We start from the raw sequence: 21,691 nt of genomic DNA on the forward strand, positions 1-21,691 counted from the left end.
TAAGTTTAATATCACATGTAGTGCATTCCATCAGTTACTGTCTGTGGCAACTGTAATATCACACTGAGTGCATACCATCAGTTACCGTCTGTGGTAAATGTAATATCACACAGTGCATATCATCAGGTACCGGTTGTGGTTTGTGTAATATCACACTCAGTGCATATGATCAATTACCATCTGTGGTAAGTATAATATCACACTCAGCGCATACCATCAGCTACTGTCTTTGGTAAGTGTAATATCACACTCAGTGCATACCATCAATTGCCACCTGTGGAAAGTGTAATATAACACTCAGTGCATACCATCAGTTGCCATCTGTGGAAAGTGTAATATCACACTCAGTGCATACCATCAGTTACCGTCTGTGGTAAGTGCAATATCACTCTCAGTGCATACCATCCGCTACAGTCTTTGGTAAGTGTAATATCACACTCAGTGCATACCAATCAGCTACTGTCTTTGGTAAATGTAATATCACACTCAGTATATACCATCAGTTACCATCTCTGGTAAGTGTAATATCACACTCGGTGCATACCATCAGTTACCATCTCTGGTAAGTGTAATATCACACTCACTGCATACCATCAGCTACTGTCTTTGGTAAGTGTAATATCACACTCAGTGCATACCATCAATTGCCACCTGTGGAAAGTGTAATATAACACTCAGTGCATACCATCAGTTGCCATCTGTGTGCATACCATCAGTTACCGTCTGTGGTAAGTGCAATATCACACTCAGTGCATACCATCAGGTACTGTCTGTGGTAACTGTAATATCACACTGAGTGCATACCGTCAGTTACCATCTGTGGTAAATGTAATATCACATTCAGTGCATATGATCAATTACCATCTGTGGTAAGTGTAATATCACACTCAGCGCATACCATTAGAGACCGTCTGTGGTAAGTGCAATATCACACTCAGTGCATACCATCAGTTACCATCTGTGTAAGTGTAATATCACACTCTGTGCATAAGATCAATTACCGTCTGTGGTAAGTGTAATATCACACTCAGTGCATAAGATCAATTACCGTCTGTGGTAAGTGTAATATCACACTCAGCGCATACCATTAGAGACCGTCTGTGGTAAGTGCAATATCACACTCAGAGAATACCATCAGTTAATATCTGTGTAAGTGTAATATCACACTCTGTGCATACCATCAGTTATTGTTTATGGTAATGGCAATATTACACTCTGTGTATACCATTAGTTACCATCTGTGACATCTGCACTATCAGACTCTGTGCATACCATCAGTTACTCTCTGTGGTAAGTGTAATATCACACTCGGTGCATACCATCAGGTACCGTCTTTGGTAAGTGTAATCCTTTTTGTGTTGGAGTACATGCATGTAAGTGCAAGATATCACTTCATTCAGATAACTGGTGCGACAAGAAATGAATAAAAGGTCAATATAATGAGCCACATTTCAGGGGAAATAAGAAAGCAGTGCTTCAAGAATGTTAGTGAACTAACATACAAATAGTTTTTCTGTATTATTATGAAGCAGGTCTTGCCATGAAAAAACAGAAGTTAAACCACCACCATTTTCTTGCTCATTAACAGCTGTGTTTCAGCAGCCCTCTGCCTTCCCGGAATCTAAATAAACCCACCTGCTGTGCTGATGCACTTACTGGCCACGGGGCTTTATGATCAGAGACCACCACCTTCAGCATGAATAAATGCTGTGTCAAGCCTACCAGACTTGTAGGAATGCAATACTGGTGATAATCCGTGGATTACAAGCAAAAATCAGTACTATGGTGGACCTGTATAAGGTATCCCTCTCAAACATTATAAGCTTGGAGTGGGGGGGGGGTCTGATACTTTCCCCAAGATAAAGAAATGTTCTTAACAGTGTGCCTTCTATGAATATATCCAGTACTATGTCACTAAACTAGCTATACTAAACTAAATTAAACTAAAGTAAATTACACATAAAGATATTTATCAACCATGATAAAGTTAACTTTTATTAAACGAAAAAAGTGCTCTAATCAGCAATGATTTTTAAGCTACAATTATAATTAGTTTGTGTTTAAGGGCAACTAGCTATGTGTTGCTCACCAAACAGAATGAGATTATGCCAAAAAACACCCATTGATAGCATTGGGCTTTAATGTTACATAAGTACATTTACACTTGGCATAAGTATTTTTTTCTAAGACATAAAAAAACACAATACTAACTGTGAACCATAATCAAGATGTCAAACAGGATGTCATCATAATTAGTACAAGGGAAGAACAATAATTTGGGGTATATTTTTGTTGCAAAACTACAAGTGTCTTAAAGATTAAGTGCAAAGTTCTTTTTACCATGTGTTTCTGTTATAATTATGCTCTCAACTTGTAAAGTGGGCTTTCTTATTCTAAAATGTGTAGTTTTTACTTAATCACTTCAGTGGACCTATATTTATTATGTTGTAGTAAACTGGTGTTTCTGTTTACTGCATACTGAGTAACTGTCCAATTATTTCCTGATTCCATATCATCCAGCCCCTCCTTCTGATGATCTTGTGTGTGTGTGTGTGTGTGTGTGTGTGTGTGTGTGTGTGTGGGTGGGGGGGGGGGGGTAGTTCTGTAGTGAGTTGGGATGTTTTCAGTTGTCTGCAGCAGATTTTATTTAAGCAATAATCAATGAAGTGGTGTGGTATATTGAAGATTTACCCACGGTTGGTGTGGTTTAATCATGAGGGTGAAGCCCGAGTGATTAAACAAAGGCAACCGTGGGTAAATTTTCAATATACCACAACCACGGAGTCAGTTATAGCTATTATGCAATGACATTATTTAAGAAAAAAATACTTAATTTTCTTAAATAATGTCTTTGTATAATGGCATATTGCTGTTCTTCCACCGGTTGTGGTATACTGATCCTGTGTTTTGATGTACTGTGCATGCGTATGGGACTTGCGTTCCCACGCATACCCAGTACATCAAGGCTTTGAAACGGAAGCAACATAGAAAAGAAAGTCTCCATTGTTCCGTTTTCTCTCTTCATTTTTTATTGTAAAAAAAAAAAAAAGGTTTTGGGGCAGTTTTTACCAATGGAAAAAAGTCCGAGCGACTGGACCTTTTTCCATTGGTATATTGTGGGATTTACAACGGGCACACTGGTTGGGCTGGCCAATCAATGTGCACATTTTAGAATATTAATAGGGAGAAATTGTATAATACAAATTATACAATGATATCTCATTTGTATTCAAAAATGAGCATGCTGGTTGGACAGCCCAATCAGCATGCTTGCTGTTATTTGAGCATATACCAATAGAATCAAGTCCTGCCTCCGAAGTACCATTAAACAGCCAGTCTTTTCTACTGGAATATGCTGAGGGGCAGCACAAAATAAAAGACAAATCTGGTACATTCTCAAAAATAAAGAAATAGAAATGTACCCGATTTCCTTCTGTTTCTGTGCTGTCCCTCGTAAAATGTCAAGAAAAAAACAGCAGCACAGATTCCCATTTCTCCAATGCCTCTCCTACACTGCACTGATGTACTGTAAAAGCATGGGAACGTACATCCCATACATATGTTCAGGAACGTACATCCCATACACATGTTCAGGAACGTACATCCCATACATATGTTCAGGAATGTACATCCCATACATATGTTCAGGAACTTACATCCCATACATATGTTCAGGAATGTACATCCCATACATATGTTCAGGAACTTACATCCCATACATATGTTCAGGAACGTACATCCCATACATATGTTCAGTACATCAGTAAAGAATGGTAAACATGGAGGAGGACTTCAGCTCCCTTATACAAAGACATTATTTAAGAAAGGTAAGCAATTTCTTTCTTAAATAATGTTGTATAATAGCAATCATCCACTCCTGGATGTGGGTATATCAGGAGTTACCCACGGTTGGCTTTGTTTAACCACTTGGGCTTCACCTTCATGATCAAACCATGCCAACCATGGGTAAATCCTGATGTATCCATACTCAGTCATGGATTATTGCTTAAATAACTAAGATTAGCACAATCTTTTACTCAGTCAAAATGTTAAAGGAAAACTCGAACCAAATGTCGTTTTTCTTTTCCAAAAAGTGATATATCTTCTCTATAATTCAACACTACACATATCACATACAGAAAAAAGCATCATTTAATAATTATTCCATTTGTTTTATGTCTGAACTTATCACAAAGGCTACTAAGAGTGGCAGAGTAATTAGGTTTGGTCACTTATTCCAACTACAAAGCCATTAAGAAAACAATGGCAGTTAAATGTGCTTTATCAGTCACAGATTGCCAGCATCATACACTGGATAGTGTAGCCTGGAGTCTAAATAAAAGCCGAGTTTAGTTTTCATATAAAAAAGCCCTCGCACTTTATTTATCTATTTAATTAGTTGTTTTTCCCTTTAATCATTCTTTGAGTGCCACAAAGAAAGGCAGTGTTTTCATCGTATTCTTCTTATTTTCTATCAGTATTTGATTTTGTATTTTTTCTAAACTGTATTTTTTGTAGAAGTAAATGCTTCATTTGGAGTTTGTTACAGCATTTCTGTGCTGCTTTTTAGTGTTTTGTTGAGACAATCAGTGAATTGGGGAAGGAAGTTTAATATCAAAGATTATAATTCTAGCTACAATATTAAAATCTGTGACTGCAGCATAAGCCATTTTAGCCCTACTAACACCTATTAATCACAGGGGGGGGTCAGATTTCTCACACTTCAAAACAACTACAATAGTTACTTTGAAAAGAATAAACAGCTCAGCTATATTTTAAACCTCAAACATTCCTTCAATGACCACTAATGAAAATTAGAGGAATCTAAGTAACTAAACCTGCAGACTGATGCTGACAGACAAACGTAGGCAGTCACATTACCGTTGTACTCTGATAAGAGAGAAAACTGCAGTAAATGATCTTCTCATCCTAGGGATTTCTCTCTGTCCCTCTAAATGACACCAGGTAGACAAAGTCATTTACTGCAAAACAAAATCATGCTATCTATGGCAGTTTCCTTTCAGCATTTTGGGGTATAACTAGAGCTGGCCATTGGTCAACTGGTGGCCTAGACAAAAGGGCTCCACAGTGCCCTCCCCCACACCACCCACTGCCCCATTCTGGTCTACCTACACCATCCAGATTATTGGAAAAACGACTCTGTTACAGCAGCGCACTAGGCGGCCGCTTCATTGGCATGTGCCTAAGGTCAACTATGGGTATAACAAATTAGAACATAATAATAATGACAACCACTTACTCTGATACATACATTAGTAATGCAGAAAAGTTCAAGATTTGCTGAAAAACATATCTATTTAGTTTTTGTGTATGGTTCTCCTTTAACAAATAAACACAACTACATTCAAGTGAAAGGTAACAAAAGTAAGATGAAACAGAATAAGATTCTTAGTGAGGTGTTTAGTGTCTGGCATACACTGTAATACAACAGATGTAAAACTAATAAATCATTCTTTACCAATGGATTGATTGATCACTTTTAGGGAGAAAACTGTGGATGTGTGAATCTCATACATTCTGTATTTGTCCTGAAAGCAGTTTTATTTTTTATTTATTTTACATTTGTTGACTGGGCTACTCTAACTGGATATATGTCTATTTTCAGTAGAGGTCCAGGGAGAAAAGCTCCACATAAAAACAAAACAGAATATTGCAACTACAGATACAGTTCACTTGTCAGACAAAACAGTTGTTTACATGATAACTTAACAATTACAGAAAAAAGACAGACAAAAAAAAAAGAAAGAAAAATAGAGAGAAACCACAGGAGAAGTTGGTAAAAATGGGTCTGTGTTAAATCATTGAGAGTTTAATTCCGCAAACGTCTATTCATTGAGACAAAAATAGTGAATGTTTAAGTTAACGTCTGTTGCGGTGAGAATTAAAACAACAAATAACATTAGTTGGCCAAGTACAATTAATGGCTATGTACTACATTATTATGTCAGCAGTTAGGTAGGAAGTATGCAGGATAACAATTATGTACATGTTTTAGTCCATCATATATATCAGTATACCTTTTAAAATGTGCTATAAATAACAAATATTATATATTGTCAGATTGATAATGTATGACACTATAATTGTAAAACAAAATACCAGGTATGATAGTTGCCAATATAAATTTGCTGATTTTGCCTTGTGCATCATTAACACTATTTTTTTTTATTACAACACTGTTTGCTGGGATAGATAGGGTTCCATGTTTACAGTGGTATTTTACTGTGATTTTGGTTAAGTTGCAAATATAGTTACTTTTCAGTTCTTATTCACATATGGAGGAGCTGTTGTATAGTTTACCAATGTAGTATGTACATTATGAATGGTGTTTATATACGGTGTTGCTTTCTATTATTTTTTCTATTACCAGGTTATTCTCACGTTCACGATGTTGGCCAACTATTGAAATTCGGTGATTTGAAATTCATTGGTATTCACGTTCGCTTAAGCAAATGTTCTCTGTTTTCATCTTGATGAATAGATGTTAGTGGAATTAAACTTTTGATGATTTAACATTGACCTGGTACAAACACTTAGCATTATTCAACAGATGGAAGCCACCTCTCAGGCTCTATGATTAAGAATTCTGGACCAATCCAAAAATAATGTGAGGACAGAGGAACAAATCAGGGATAGTTTTTTTTAACTTATTCACTTGAATGGTGCTCAGGAAGTTTACACTGTAACTTCCGATGGGCAGAGCCTAAGCCTTTTGATAGAATCAAATTATGTCCTCATATTTCAAATAAATATTCTTATTTCTGGAACGATAGGGGTTATGAAAGAATTATAAATGGAAAACTCTTCAGCACAAACTATCTTCATAGTGGGTAGTATTCTTTAGTTTCTAGATATTAAATGGGATTTGTTAAGTCATGGTAAACACAGTAAGTATTACATTTGTAATATTTTGTAAATTTACAACATGTCAGCAATCACTCAAGTTACACACATACTGTCAGCAGCATTTTATTCATCTAGCTGAGAGCTTTCATATGAGGCTAAGGAGTTCTGCCTGTGTTACTTGGTTGTTGAGAAATTTAGAAAATATGAAAATTATATCTATATAAATTAATACCATAAAAACAACAGTTAATATCTCTTTACCTGCACCAGACATAGGTAAATATTAATGCGGTTGAGTTTGCCATTGTGTAAGCTTTAAGATGAAATCTTTTAAAACCTTGTACATAGCATGGTTTTGGAATTATTGATGCAAATATGAACAAGCATTATACAAATATGAACAAGCAATATTTGATGCCTAGAGGCATCAGTAGGAGTTAACAGCAGATGCACCTGGAGGCGTCACTCTGATGTAATGAGTTAAATATGCTTCTAATTCACTTAAAAAATTAATATTTATTTATTTATTTATTTATTTTATTTAACAATTGTTTACCCGGAAAGTCCAACTGGACACAAGGTCCTTTTTCAGTGGAGGCCCGTTGAGAAAAGCTCAATGAGTAACAGTAAATCTTCATGCACACATTGCAATAATCACTGCAGTATAAATTAAACAAAATGTAGTATACATAAGAACATACACATTTGTTACATCTTGACAACAAAACCTAGGCTTTGAACATAGCTAGTACTATTTATAGGTATGACTTATGTCAAGATATAAGGTTAAGACAGGTTGGTAGGAACAAAGGATTAAACACTGGGGGAGAAGTTGGATATGTTTTGGGTATACTGTGATGTATCAGAGCACTCATGAGGGGTTAGTACAGGAACATAGCCACTTATTTTTTAGATAAGCTTTAAGTGATGGCTTAAAGTGGTTAGTGGATAACATTGAGAGAATGGAGTTAGGAAGGGACTAATAGAACAAGCTTTGTATGAACATGCATTTTCTGAAACAATAGAAATCATGAAACTATCAGGTATGATTTATTGGCTGCAATTCTTATTGATTTAACAGAAATTCCAAATCTTTATAACGGACAGGGCAAACCTATGAGGCGAAATCAGGAACAGCTGAGAGGTTTGGACTGAAGGTAGAATAAAGTGCTCCTTTGTGGAATTAACACTTTTCAAAGGATGTTAGACACGTCAGCTTATCACACACTCCATCGTACAGCAGTAAACAGTTGTCTGCTGCAAAATAAAAACGTTACTGCATCCTCATTTTCACAGATGTGCACATTTTTCCATATGTTTTCTTTTCAGCACCAATTCCTTGTGGTATAACATTTTAAACACATTCTGTACAGTATGTCTGTTATTGAAGTGATTCACACTTAGATATTTTTCTCCCTAAAATCTTTTGATAGACAATGATTTATTAGTTTTACATCTGTTTTATTACACTATATCCCAAGCACTAACCACTTTACTAAGAATCCTATCCCGATCATCTTACTTTTGTCGCCTTTCGCTTGAATATAGCTGTGTTTATTTATCAGTTTATTATCTGACTGAGCGATTGTGCTGCATTCTGCTTATTTTGTAACAAAATCTGCTGCAGACTACAGAAAATATGCCAATCCACTACAGAATTGTTTCCCCCTATACATAGGATCATCATAGGATATTTTCCTTTGTTCCTGTTAAACTTGTACTGTGTATATGCTACTTGTATCACTTGTTATTGTGGAGCTTTTCTCCCCAGCCCCCCACTGAAAAAGGGCACAAGCTAAATCGGACTAACCCGGTCAACAAATGTCAAGTAAATAAATAAATAGGAAGTTGCTAGGCTATTGGGCCTTACAAGCCTAGCCAAGAGTTTAGCCCATGTTTTAACAAGTCAGAACCTGATGCCCCTGTCAGCAGGGACACAGGTGGAATCCCAGGGGTATATTTTCTGTTCCCCATCCAATTATGCAGGTTGCCCTTAAAAAGGGTTAATGAGGTACTCTGCTTGATGTGGAGATGAAATCTATTCCACAGAAGGGGGAGTCTCTGGGACACAAATCTGTCACGCCAACAAGTCCTATTGATGTCACAGACCAGGTTGAGGCTGCGTGTGCGTGCTACTTGTGTGGAGCTTGACTTGCAGATATGCAGCAGTCCTATCAGGGTGGGGTCTGAGATTCTGTAGGAGACTAAGTAGAGGGACAGGGGCCTTTAGCCCATCTGTGAAGGGTAGATGTTTGAGGCCCTGGATTCTTCTGGTGAAGAACCTGTAGTCTCTCCAGCTGCTGCATGTGCTTTGTGAGGTACATGCCAAAAGGGGCATTGTACTCAGTAATGTGTCTTATAAGGGAATAATACAGAATTGTTATAACCTCCTTGTCCCTGGACGAGATACCCTTACTAATGAGGTGGGCCCTGTAGAAAGATTTTTGTACAACAGAGGCAACATGGTAGTTAAAAGTCAGTTTGCTATCAACCTGTGTGTCCAAGTCCCTCATGACTGACTGCGTGCTTAGGACATTGTTATTAATGTCATAATTTGTGGGGATGTCACTCTCCCCAAAGGGAATGAGGATGCATTTTTTGGTATTCAGCTTGAGGCCATGTTTCTGGCACCAGTCATTTGTCTGAGTGAGGCCCTCTTGGAGAATGTCCACATCACTAGGGGAATTGATGACAGTGCCCAGCCTGCAGTCATCTGCAAACTTGGTCAGCCATAACCCACTGGTTTTGGCCTGCACCTCAGAAAAGTATATCCCAAACAGAGGCCCCAGGACCGATCTCTGGGGTACACCACTTATTATGGGTCTACTGCTTGAGGTGGCTTCCTCTGTTTTAACTAGGTGGGTTCTATCAGTGAGCCAGTTTGCTACCCATCTGGTAACATATGGATTGATGCCTAGTTATCTATTATACCTGAGTGGGGAATAGTATTAAAGGCTTTGGCCAGTTCAAAGTAGGTGGTGTGTGCCATCTTCCCCTCGTCAATGGCTTTGGTGACTGTCTCAAAGAGGTCGACCAGATTTAACAGGCATAACCTCCAATTGATGAAACCAAACTGTGTGGGATCGAGTGTTTGCAGGTTGTCAATGTCCTTGTTAATGAGATCCATAATAATCTGTTCCATGGCCTTGCAGATCAGGCTAGTTAGGCTGATGGGTCTATAATTTCCTGGATAGGTGGATGCGCCACCTTTGTGCAAAGGGATGACAGTGGCTGTCCTCCACTTGGCTGGGATGAAGCTGGTACTCAAACTTTGGTTGACTAGGGTGTCTAATGGTGCTGCAAGTTCCTGAATGAGTTTTTGTAGGATACAGCCCAGATGCTATCGGGTCCCATGAAGGCTATATTTTATGCCTTTGAGAGGGCAGTGATGACATGCTCCCTAAAGATAAAGGGAGAGGGGGGCAGGTGTTGGGGATATCCTGATTTACTGAGGGTGAGGACAGAGGGGTGAAGTTTTCACTGAAAATGTCTGCCAGAAGGCTGGCTATATCTACGGCACTTGTGTATGTGGTGTCCTTGGCCACCAATTCTGAATATATCCGAGTGCTTCCTTTGAGATTGCAGACATATGTGAAGAAGGCCTTATGATTGTCTTTAGTAGATGTGGCCAGTTTGGACATGAAATTTGCTTTAGAGGATTTCACTAGTGCTCTTATTTGCCTGCTCAGGCTAAGGAGAGATTGCTTCCAATTCGGCACCTGCTCCTACTTGGCCCTGGACAACAATTTTTTTCCTTTTATTATAGAGTTTATTTATTGTAGATGTCCACCAGATAGGTTTATTCTTCCTTGAGGAGGAGTATTTTATCGTGTCAGGTATTCCTAATTCCATGCAGCGATATAAATGCTCATATAGTACTTTGGTTTAGGTTTGGACATATGTGCCAGTTCCTATGGAGGGTGAGGGGGCTGTAAAACTGTTTATATCTTCCCTCAGGAGGTTGTAATCAGCTTTGGAAAAGTCTTTTTGTTTGACCCTAGCTGGGGGCGGGGGGTCTTGCAGAGATGATGACTTTGAAAGTGACCGCTTTGTGGTCAGATCCTACTAGAGAGGATGACACTGTGGGGATGCTACAGTGGTTACTCATGTTGGTTCATACCAAGTCCAAGATATTATCACCTCTTGTGGGGGTGTCAACCAGCTGGTACAAGACATTTGCATTGATGAAATCAAGGAATCTCTGGGCATTTGTGTTTTGGCATGAGTAGTTCTTCCAATCTATGTACAAAAACATACTCGGAGGCTCTAAATAAAAATCTGCCTAAACAGCAAAGACCTCCTAAGCAGATATCCAAGCAACAGCCATCCCTCAACAATACCCATGAATCACATATCTCACAAAACCAGTGTGCCTCACAACCATAGCCCTTAAGGCCAAACAACACACCAAATATACTTGTTATAGGGGACTCTATTGTCCGGCACACTGACGTCCCACTCACCAGACTGATCAAGGAGAAGGTCACTGTAAGCTGCCTGTCGAGTGCCAGGATCCGCCACATAACACAAGCACTCAGGTCACTCCAAAGCAAGTACAAGTATGACTCCATCATTGTCCATGCTGGTGTGAATGACCGGAGACGTACCTCCCTGGACTACATGAAAAGAGACATAGAGGAGATCTCTGACCATGTAGCCCAGGCTGGTATGACCCTGACCTTGAGTAGCATCTTGCCCTCACCAAGAATGATGCCACAGTATAAAGACAAAATGATCAGTTTCAACAATCGGCTAAAGTATTGGTGTCATTCAAAGAGGGTACAGTGTCTGTCAGCCTGGGATGACATGCTCGACAAGCCACGTTGCTTCGCTAGGGACGGCTTGCACCTGTCACCCTTAGGCTTTTGTATACTGGCCAAGGCTCTTGCCACCCCCATAGTGCCTTTTTTAGGCAAGGCTCAAAGGACAAACCCACCTCCATAGACAACCCAAGGATAAAAAAACTAAAGGTAATGCTACTCAATGCCAGATGTCTAAACCTCAAGATGCACGCACTCAAGGCTCTCTTCAGTATGGAGAAAATCGATGTCTGTGCAGTAACAGAAACCTGGTTCAAGGCTCCTGAGAGCACCCCAGCACTACCAGGTTATAACTCATACCATGCGTTTCGGCCTCAAAACTTGGACCGAAGCACAAAAGGAGGTGGAGTATCTATATTCATCAAAGATACCTACACCTCCAGGTTAGTGGCACTGCATGAAGCATCAGAAACCATCCATGTGCAACTAACAGCGGGCAAAACTGCATTTCAGTTTGTAGCCTGCTACAGAACACCCTCCTTATTACAGGAACCCTACTTGGCATTCCTGAGAACACTGGAGAATATGAATGTCTCTCCAAACACTATGTTATTGGGTGACTTCAACTACCCAAACATTGACTGGGAAAACTACTCAAGCCCAAACACCCTCACCCAATGGTTCCTTGAATTTATAAACTCTAACACAATGGAACAACTGATCACCACTCCCACAAGAGGGAACAACATATTGGACCTGGTCATCACCAACATGGGGACTCTGTGTTCCACACAGGAGGTAAACTCCTCATTGGCATGATCAGACCATAAACAAATTTCCCTGGACATCCATATCCTGTCCCCACCCCCAGCCAAGGAAATCACTGTAAAGAATTTCTCAAAAGCCAACTTTGCACTTCTCAAGACTGAGGTGGAATCCTTCAAAGCCCCTGGGCCAGAGGATAATACAGCCCAATTCGCAGAATCCTTTACAAATGCATTTATGAGCACCTGCAGGAATGCATGGATCGTGCTATCCCAAATAAAACCAAAACTCACTCATCCAAAAACAGGAGACCGGTCTGGTGAACCCCGGCCATAAATAAGCTATACAACAGAAGGAGGAAGCTACTACATGACAGAGCAAAATCCCAAAAAGGGAAGGCATCTCTAATCAGTATTAGCAAGAAACTTCGATCCCTCATAAAATCATCAAAGGCCAGTTTCGAAAGAAAAATTGCCCTAGACACTAAAGATAATCACAAGGCCTTCTTTAGTTATGTCAGGAACATGGGCGGATACTCCCAGATATGCTCTGAATTGTTGCATAACGGTACAAAATATACCGAACCTACAGACATAGCCAACATCCTGGCAGACTGATTCAGCGCAAACTTCTCCCCCCCCTTCCCCCCCAAAGGAGCAAATGCCTATCCCAACTGAATGTAACTTCCCTGACATTACAGATGCACAGGTGAAAGCTGCCCTCTCCAAAGCAAAAAAAACAGCATCTATGGGACCAGACAGTGTCCCAGGCTGTGTCTTACACGAGCTCCAAGAAGAACTGAACCCTCACATTAAGTCACTGTTCAAACTTAGCCTTACTACAGGATATGTACCCAAAGAATGGCGTACAGCTACAGTGGTCCCACTCCACAAAGGTGGTGCCACAACGGACCCTGGAAACTATCGCCCCATAAGCCTGACTAGTCTGGTCTGTAAAGCTATGGAGCGTATTATCATGGAACTCATAAACAAAGGCAATGGGAGCCTCCAGACACTGGACCCTACCAAATTCAGCTTTGTTAAGGGCAGATCTTGCCTCTTAAATTTAGTTGATTTCTTTGAAACAGTTACCAAAGCCATAGATGAGGGCCAGGTAGTCCACACAGCCTACCTGGACCTCGCAAAAGCCTTCGACACAATACCCCACTCGGGTATCATAAATAAGCTTACCAGCTTCAATATCAACCCCTATATCACAAGATGGGTTGCAAACTGGCTCAGAGATAGAACCCACAAGATGGGTTGCAAACTGGCTCAGAGATAGAACCCACATGGTCAGAATCGCAGGTGCCATGTCCGAATCCAAACCAGTTACAAGTGGCGTCCCACAGGGCTCAGTTCTGGGACCTCTCTTGTTCGGTATATACTTCTCTGAGGTTCAGGCTAACACAGGGGGATTATGGCTGACAAAGTTCGCAGATGACTGCAAACTGGGGGCCATAATCGAATCTCCAGCTGACACAAGTATCCTCCAAAAGGGTCTCACAGAGAAGGATGCTTGGTGCCAGAGCCAAGACCTCAAGCTAAATGCTAAAAAGTGCATAGTCATCCCCTCTGGGAAAAACAAGGTGCCCACAAATTACCACATAGGTGGTAATCCATTAAGTACGGTAAAAGTAATTAGAGATTTGGGGACCAACGTAGATAGTAATCTCTCCTTTGATAATCACGTTGCCAAAGTGGTTAGAAAGACCTTCTATATAGCCCACCTTATCATGAAAGGGTTTGCATCTAGATCAAGAGAGGTCATTGTGCCCCTCTACTCGTCACTCATCAGGCCCATAATGGAATACAATGCCCCTTTTGGGATGTACCTTACCCGACACCTGCAGCAACTGGAGAGACCCCAAAAGTACCTCACCAAGAGGATCGTGGGCTACAAACAGATGTCCTATGCAGCTCGACTAAAGAAACTCCAGCTCTACTCAGTTGCTTACCACCTACTCAGAGGCGATTTATGCCTGATGTACAAAGCCATGTCAAACACAGAATTAAAGGAAATGCTCCACCTCAAAAAATCCAAGTCCCTTAGAGCTACACGCTCCAGGGACCTAAACCTCAGCACAAAAATGAATAGGACATGCTGGAGGGACAGATTCATTTCCCAGAGGCTCCCCTCACTCTGGAATAGAATCCCCATTCATGTTAGACATAGCCCCTCGCTGACCCTCTTCAAGCAAAGTTTGGACGCTTGGATGGGAAATCGCAAATTCACCCCGGGATCTCCCCAGTGTCCCTGCTAGACAGAGGCACAGTAAACTAATCTTAAAAGGGTACCTTCTGTGACCTACTTTACAGAGGCAAAGTAGGCTAATCTAATAGGGAGGCAGAAGCCAAATACACTCTGGCTAGGCTTATAAATGCCCTAGGGCAGATAGCCTATATCTACCTATGAACCTATGAACCTAATAGTTAAAGTTGCCCAGGATCAGGGTAAAAGGTTGAATCCTGATAGATTTGGATAGGTCCAAGTAGGTGGAGTAGGCATCTTGAGTCAAAGTTGTGGGCCTGTAGCAAGCTATGATTTGAATAGGGGTCTTGCCAACTGTTAACTGCACGTGGAGTGTCTCCTGTGCATCATACTGTTTGACCAGCCTGGAGTTGTATATGTTTTTAACATATATTGCAACTCCATCTCCTTTTGCTTTGTCGCCCACGGTTTGGGGTCTGAATGTATGATAGGATGAGTAACCTGGCATGGCTGGGGTGCTCTCTGAAGCTTTGAACCAAGTTTCTGTGACTGTACAAATGCCAGCTTCTTCCAGGGTTAAGAATATTTACAATGAGTGCAATTTCATGTTTAAACTCCTAGCATTTTGCAGCATGACCTTTAATTTTATTTTGATGAAATGTTCATGTTGGTAGTTTTGACCTCATGGCATTGCCTAAAAAAGGCACTATGAGGGAGGCAAGATCCTTTGCCAGAAGCCTGAAACCCAAGGGAGACAGATGCAGGCCATCTCTGGCAAAACATCATGGTCTGTCGATCATGTCTTCCCAAGCTATCAGGTACTGGATCCCCTTGGAGTGACACTAGAAACTTAGCCATTTGTTAAAGTCAATTATTTTCTGTTTGTATTAAGGCATAATTCTGGGTGATGGTAGAATGTTGCTTAAGGCTAGGTACATACCTGCCTGGGACACATATTCAGTGAGCTCGATCATGTCTCTCTTCATATACTCCAGGGAGGTACGTCTCAAGTCATTCACACCAACACGGACCATGACAGTCTTAACAGTACCTGTTGTTGACAGACTTGAGTGCATGGGTGATATGGTGGATTCTGGCACCTGACAAGCAACTAACGATGACTTTCTACTTATCCAGCCTGGTGACGGGCACATCTGTGTGTCTCACAGTTGAGTTTTCTATGACTAATATGTTGGGTTTATGTTTAGGCCTTAGTGGCTGTGAGACAGAGATGTGTGGACTATGTGTGGTGTGTAGTGTGGTAGGCAGTGGAATTTGAGTGTGTTTTTGCCTCAGAGGTCTCTTTTGTTTGGGTATATTTTTGATGAGGACCTCTACATAAGTGGGTGTGTATTGTGTTGTGTGGGTGGTGTTTGAGGTGTCGTGCTTGTTTTGACAACCTTCTCAGTGCCAGATATACTGGCTTGTGAGGAAGATAGCATAGAATCTAGGTTCTTAATGAAATTGCATCTCTCACAAATTGTGTTCTTAGGTGGTAGTAGTAGAGGGTTGTCTGTGTATATAAGGTAGTTGCTACACTGTCTCAGCATGCCCATATAAGCCAGAATGGCAGGAGAAACAGTAGGAAGTCATCCATCCATTTATCAGAACCTGAGGGAGAGAGGTCAGAGAGAGCTAAGGCTGTAAAGGGTGGAAGGTCTAAGACGAGTACTACTAGGTGATAACACAAGTGCTACTAAGGCAAAATTTGTAGCTAGAATACCTTGCAATGAGTTAAAAATAATGCAGTTGCAGTGCATGAGGTGCAAACAAGCCCAAACCAGCTCAAACGGGTTTAAATACCACAAAAAATAGAAGATTCTAGTAACACGGAAATCTAGCCAATCCTGCTAGCTCCTGCTTTCTTTACCAATTGTCTTCTGCCAGTCAAGGTCCAGGTAGCCCTGCTACCCTCACTAGCAGAGAAGATAGACCCCTACCTACACAAGATGGTTGCTAGAAACACAGAAGGCAAACAAGATGGCTGCCAGAAACACAGAAGGCAAAAACAAACAGCGCTGTATGCAACAAACCTGTATCCAGACTATGCTACTGAATTTAAGGGTTAAGAACACAGTAAAACTCACAAAAAGCACAGATTAACCCTTAAAGACAAAAAATAGAACTCACAGTATGAAAAATACAGTTAAACAGTAATGAACTGCAGTAAATAGCAATGAAATCCATCCAGTTAATCAGTAAATTGCTTTAAAACAGTGCAAATGTGATAAATTAGCTCGCAATCACAACAGTAAAAAAATAACTTAAATAAAGCAGCAATTCAGTAGAATACTGTTATCAATTTAATCAGGGTACCAACAAGCAGTAACAAATGTGGCAAACTAAATGCAGTTGAACACCTAAGCACAAGCAGTAAAATGAAGTAGGAAGAGGCACAATATTTTTGTAAGTAGTAGAGACAAAAGATAATTCAAGGTTAAGCACCTAATGGAGCGGGCCTTCACAACTGATCACACTATACTCAGTAGAACAAGCTGAAGCAATGTGTGGGCCTTCACAGCTGATCTGTACTAGTAGAATGAACTAATGCAATGGGCCTGAGAGGAATGTCCAATATCAAATTAATAGAAGAGGTGGGCAAATCAAAAGACATCAAGTTTTAAGACCACAGCAACAGTTGGACTGTGGGTGGGGATACAAGATCAGAGCAGAGGTAAGGCTTCAATTCACTAAGTCTAAAATACAGTTGCAGAGTTTAAACAGATATGCAGCAAATGTTTTAGTTGATCAGAAAATGGTTGAAAATAAGCACTTATCTCTTGTAGTCTCACAGCAGGTTTTTGGAAAACAGCAGAGCAAGGGCAGAAGGCATAACTCAATGCAGCTTTGAGCAAACAAGTTGGTCTAGATGACATGAAATCCTACTGCATTGTCAGAAGGTGTGGCTGGATGACATGGACTCAGGAAGTAATTTCAACAGCTGTCCAGCCTATAGTAAATTTAGACACCACTTCATTAAACTTAAATATAGGTCTACTGAAATGACTAAAGTAAAAACAACACATTTTAGAATAAGAAAGCTAACTTTACAAGATTATGGTATAATTATAACAAAAACAAATGGTAAAAAAACTTTGCACTTGATCTTTAAGTATAAAACAAAAATGTAAATAATATGCGTTGCTTTGAAGTAGGTTGTAGTAGCATACTGACCTCTGAGTATGCACTTACTACAATGTCAGTTGCTGAGATAGTACTGCTGTCACAATGCTTTTATTTTCTTGATCCTTCTCTGTTAAACTGAATTTTTGCTTTTAACAGCCATGAGAAATTTTATCAGAATTGGTGATATGGACATATAAAATCAGTCCATGTGTAAACTTTTAGACTTGCCTACACAATTTTTCAGGTATAAGTCTTATATTTGGAAATTCTGTGATTCAGGTGCAGATTGCAATATGAGCCGTATTACTGAACTGGAACAGCAAGTTAAGGAACTGCAATCTCAAATCAAGAAAGGTAAGTTAAATACATTAAAATATAATATAAAATATAACAAAACATGTTAAACAGTGAATTGTACAACATAGTTTCCTATGTGTCTGTCTATCCATTTTCTGTAACCACATTATTCATCTTAGAGTCTCAAGTGGCTAAAGCCTTTTGTGGAAAGCAGTAAATGAAAGGAAAGAAGCCACCTTGCATGAGATGTCAGTCCCTCTCATGGTCCAACCCCTCATGCATGTATATAAGTATATATAAATATATATATATATATATATATATATATAGATATAGATATAGATATATAGATGTGTATGGATCTAATTCAGTAGATCAAACTTTTACAAATTCGAATCACAAATGGCCGAGACCATATGTTCAAACTTGTAAAAGTTCGAACACAGAAGAAAAAAGTAAAAAAACAACAAAAACAAAACTAAACATCTGTAGCAAGGCGGCTACATCCCCCTGTACCCCCCATGTGGAGGGCTTTTCCCAAACCCCCTACTTAAATATACCAACTCCGAGATCGCATTACATTGCAGAAAAGGGAAATCTTCCCATTTCTCACTGTACGGAGATCTCCATTCAGTCCAATCAAACTTTTACAAGTTCGAACATATGGTTTCAGCCATATGAGGTTCGAATTTGTAAAGGTTCGATCTACCGAAAGGGACCATATATATATATATACACATATATATATATATATATATATATATATATATATATATATATATATATATTATATATATATATATATATATATATATATATATATATATATATATATATATATATAAACACCGAACACCACACCCACACACACACACACACACACACACACACACATATATATATATATATATATATATATATATATGCACACACATACACATATATTTTCCATTATCTCACTATCTGTATCTGCCTTTATAGCTATTTATTTTATTTATCTATTTGTTTGAACGTATTCTAGCAGACATATTACAGTCATTTGTAAGTCCAGTGGTATAATAAACACCCACTGCAGGGATCTCAAACTCTTTTGCAACATAAATAAAATATGCTGGAGGGCTAGGTATGTATCACAGAAAATACTGCTTGTGTGGAACCATTTAAAGTACTTATCTTACTATATTCAAATCACTTGCAGCAGCTGGAGAGGCCACAAAAGTTCCTCACCAAAAGGATAAAGGGTCTCAAAAATCTGTCTTAGAAAGAAGTCCAGTTATATTCAGTTGCTTACCGCTTGCTCAGAGGTGACCTATGCCTGACATACAAGGCCGTGTCAAACCCAGATTTGATGAACATGCTTCATCTCAAAAAATCTAGATCCCTCAGAGCCACAAGGGCGGGAGACTTAAACCTCGACACTGTTATTAATAGGACGTGCTGGAGGGATAGATTCATCACCCAAAGACTCCCTATGCTGTGGAACAAAATCCCGGTTTATGTGAGGCAGAGCACCTCGCTGGCCTTGTTCAAGAGGAATCTTGACCAATGGATGGGAGATCGCAGATACACCCCAGGGGTTACCTCAGTGTCACTGCTCGACAGAGGCACAGCAAAATAATGGGCATAGTTTCTCCAAACTAAAGGGGTGGCGTAAGCCACAAAACTATGGGCTAGTCTTATAAATGCCCTCGGGCAGATAGCCTAGTATGAACCTATGAACCTATGAACCTATGTAATTTGGATGAATGGATGGATGGGTAAACACAAATTCACCCCTAATTTAACACCCATCTCCATCATGGTTAGGGGAAACATGTGAATGTCTCAACATTTCCTTGTTTAGCCCACCTCTTGTTTATTTGCATGCAAATTAAAAGGGCTAAAAACTAGCATGGGAATGGAAGGCTAAGCATCTTAAAATCCTCATAGCCTAGCAAGTACCTACAACTATATGTGGGTGTCTGTGGGAATGTGTACCTCGACAGAGTAAATTCCAAGGCTCTAGAATGACAAAAGCAAATGCTTTTAAACACAAAAGGGCAAAAACTCAAACTGTTATTGTTTATGTTCAGGGACAAGCCCTTCTGCACCCCTCAATGTGGGGGCAATCTCCCATACCCCCAAAATGTGCATATGTAAATTCTCTGGTTGCACAAATATGAAGTGGGAGAAATCTCCAAAAACAAACGAATCATTAGCAATGCATGCAATGAAAGCCCACTAGCAGTGATATCCAGTGGCAGTAATAGGCATGTTGATCCTCAGTGTCATGTGACTAAAGGAATCATTAGCAATGCATGCAATGAAAGCCCACTAGCAGTGATATTCAGTGGCAGTAATAGGCATGTTGATCCTCAGTGTCATGTGACTAAAGGAATCATTAGCAATGCATGCAATGAAAGCCCACTAGCAGTGATTTCCAGTGGGAGTAACAGGCATGTCAAAGCCTCAGTGTAATGTGACTAAAGGAATCGTTAGCAATGCATACAAAAAAAACCCCACTAGCAGTGATTTCCAGTGGGACTAATAGGCATGTCGATCCTCAGTGTCATGTGACTAAAGGAATCATTAGCAATTAAAGTAATACTCTCAAATTGCACTCCATATTTAACCATTTGGGAGCCAATGTATCACACTTTAAAATAAAAATAGATTATTTCTGAAGCAGTTTATTTTTTATGCTAACTTCATCAGATTGTCCAATACATATTTGTTCTAAAACAGTTGCTTGAAGTCCCTCAACATTGCTATTATGATAACTGCAAAGCCACTGGACTCTCTGTTTTAGATTTTTTATATCCCTAATATGTTCTTTTGTTCTTGCTCTGAATGCCTTTTTACTCACACCAATATAAAACCTTCCACACGGCACTTAAGTGCATAAACCACTCATACACTGTCACACCTAAAAGATGAAGAGATAGCTGGGAAGAGATAGATGGACCAATGTTTAGAATAATATATGGATAAATAGATAGAGAGATGGATAGATAGATAGATAGATAGATAGATAGATAGATAGATAGATAGATAGATAGATCGATAGATAGATAGATAGATGGATAGATAGATAAACAGATAGATTAGACAAAGAGAGAGATAGATTTTATATATATATATATATATATATATATATATATAAAATATATGGGTCCCCTTCACATGGTCAACTCTTCAGAAAGTCGACTTTCATATTGCCGAGAACATATAATCAACTTTCAAAAAGCCGACTATGGGGAACCGCTATCTCCGTACAGTGTGGAATGGGAACATTTCCCTCTTTACTACTGTAGTGCTATCTCGGAGTTGGTATATTTAAGTTATGGGGGGTGTGGGGGCAGACCCCACCCATAGGGGTGCAGGGGGGCATAGCCCCCCTGCTAACAGTTTAAGGTAAGTGTTTGTTGTGTTTTATGTGTTTATTTTACATGGTCGGCTTTTCAAAAGTCGATCATATGGTCTTGGCCATATGAAAGTCAACTTTCTGAAAAGTCGACCATGTAAACTAGACCCATATATATATATATATATATATATATATATATATATATATATATATATATTATGTGGACTTCTGCGCAACTGGGCTTTCGAGATTTTAGTCTTGAAATACTGAAATTCAAGATTTTAGTATTTCGTATTTCGAGATAGTGAAGTGCACACAC

The sequence above is a fragment of the Protopterus annectens genome, chromosome 14.part0 (genome assembly GCF_019279795.1).
Source record: "Protopterus annectens isolate FY-2018-M chromosome 14.part0, PAN1.0, whole genome shotgun sequence".
Lineage (NCBI taxonomy): Eukaryota > Metazoa > Chordata > Ceratodontiformes > Protopteridae > Protopterus > Protopterus annectens.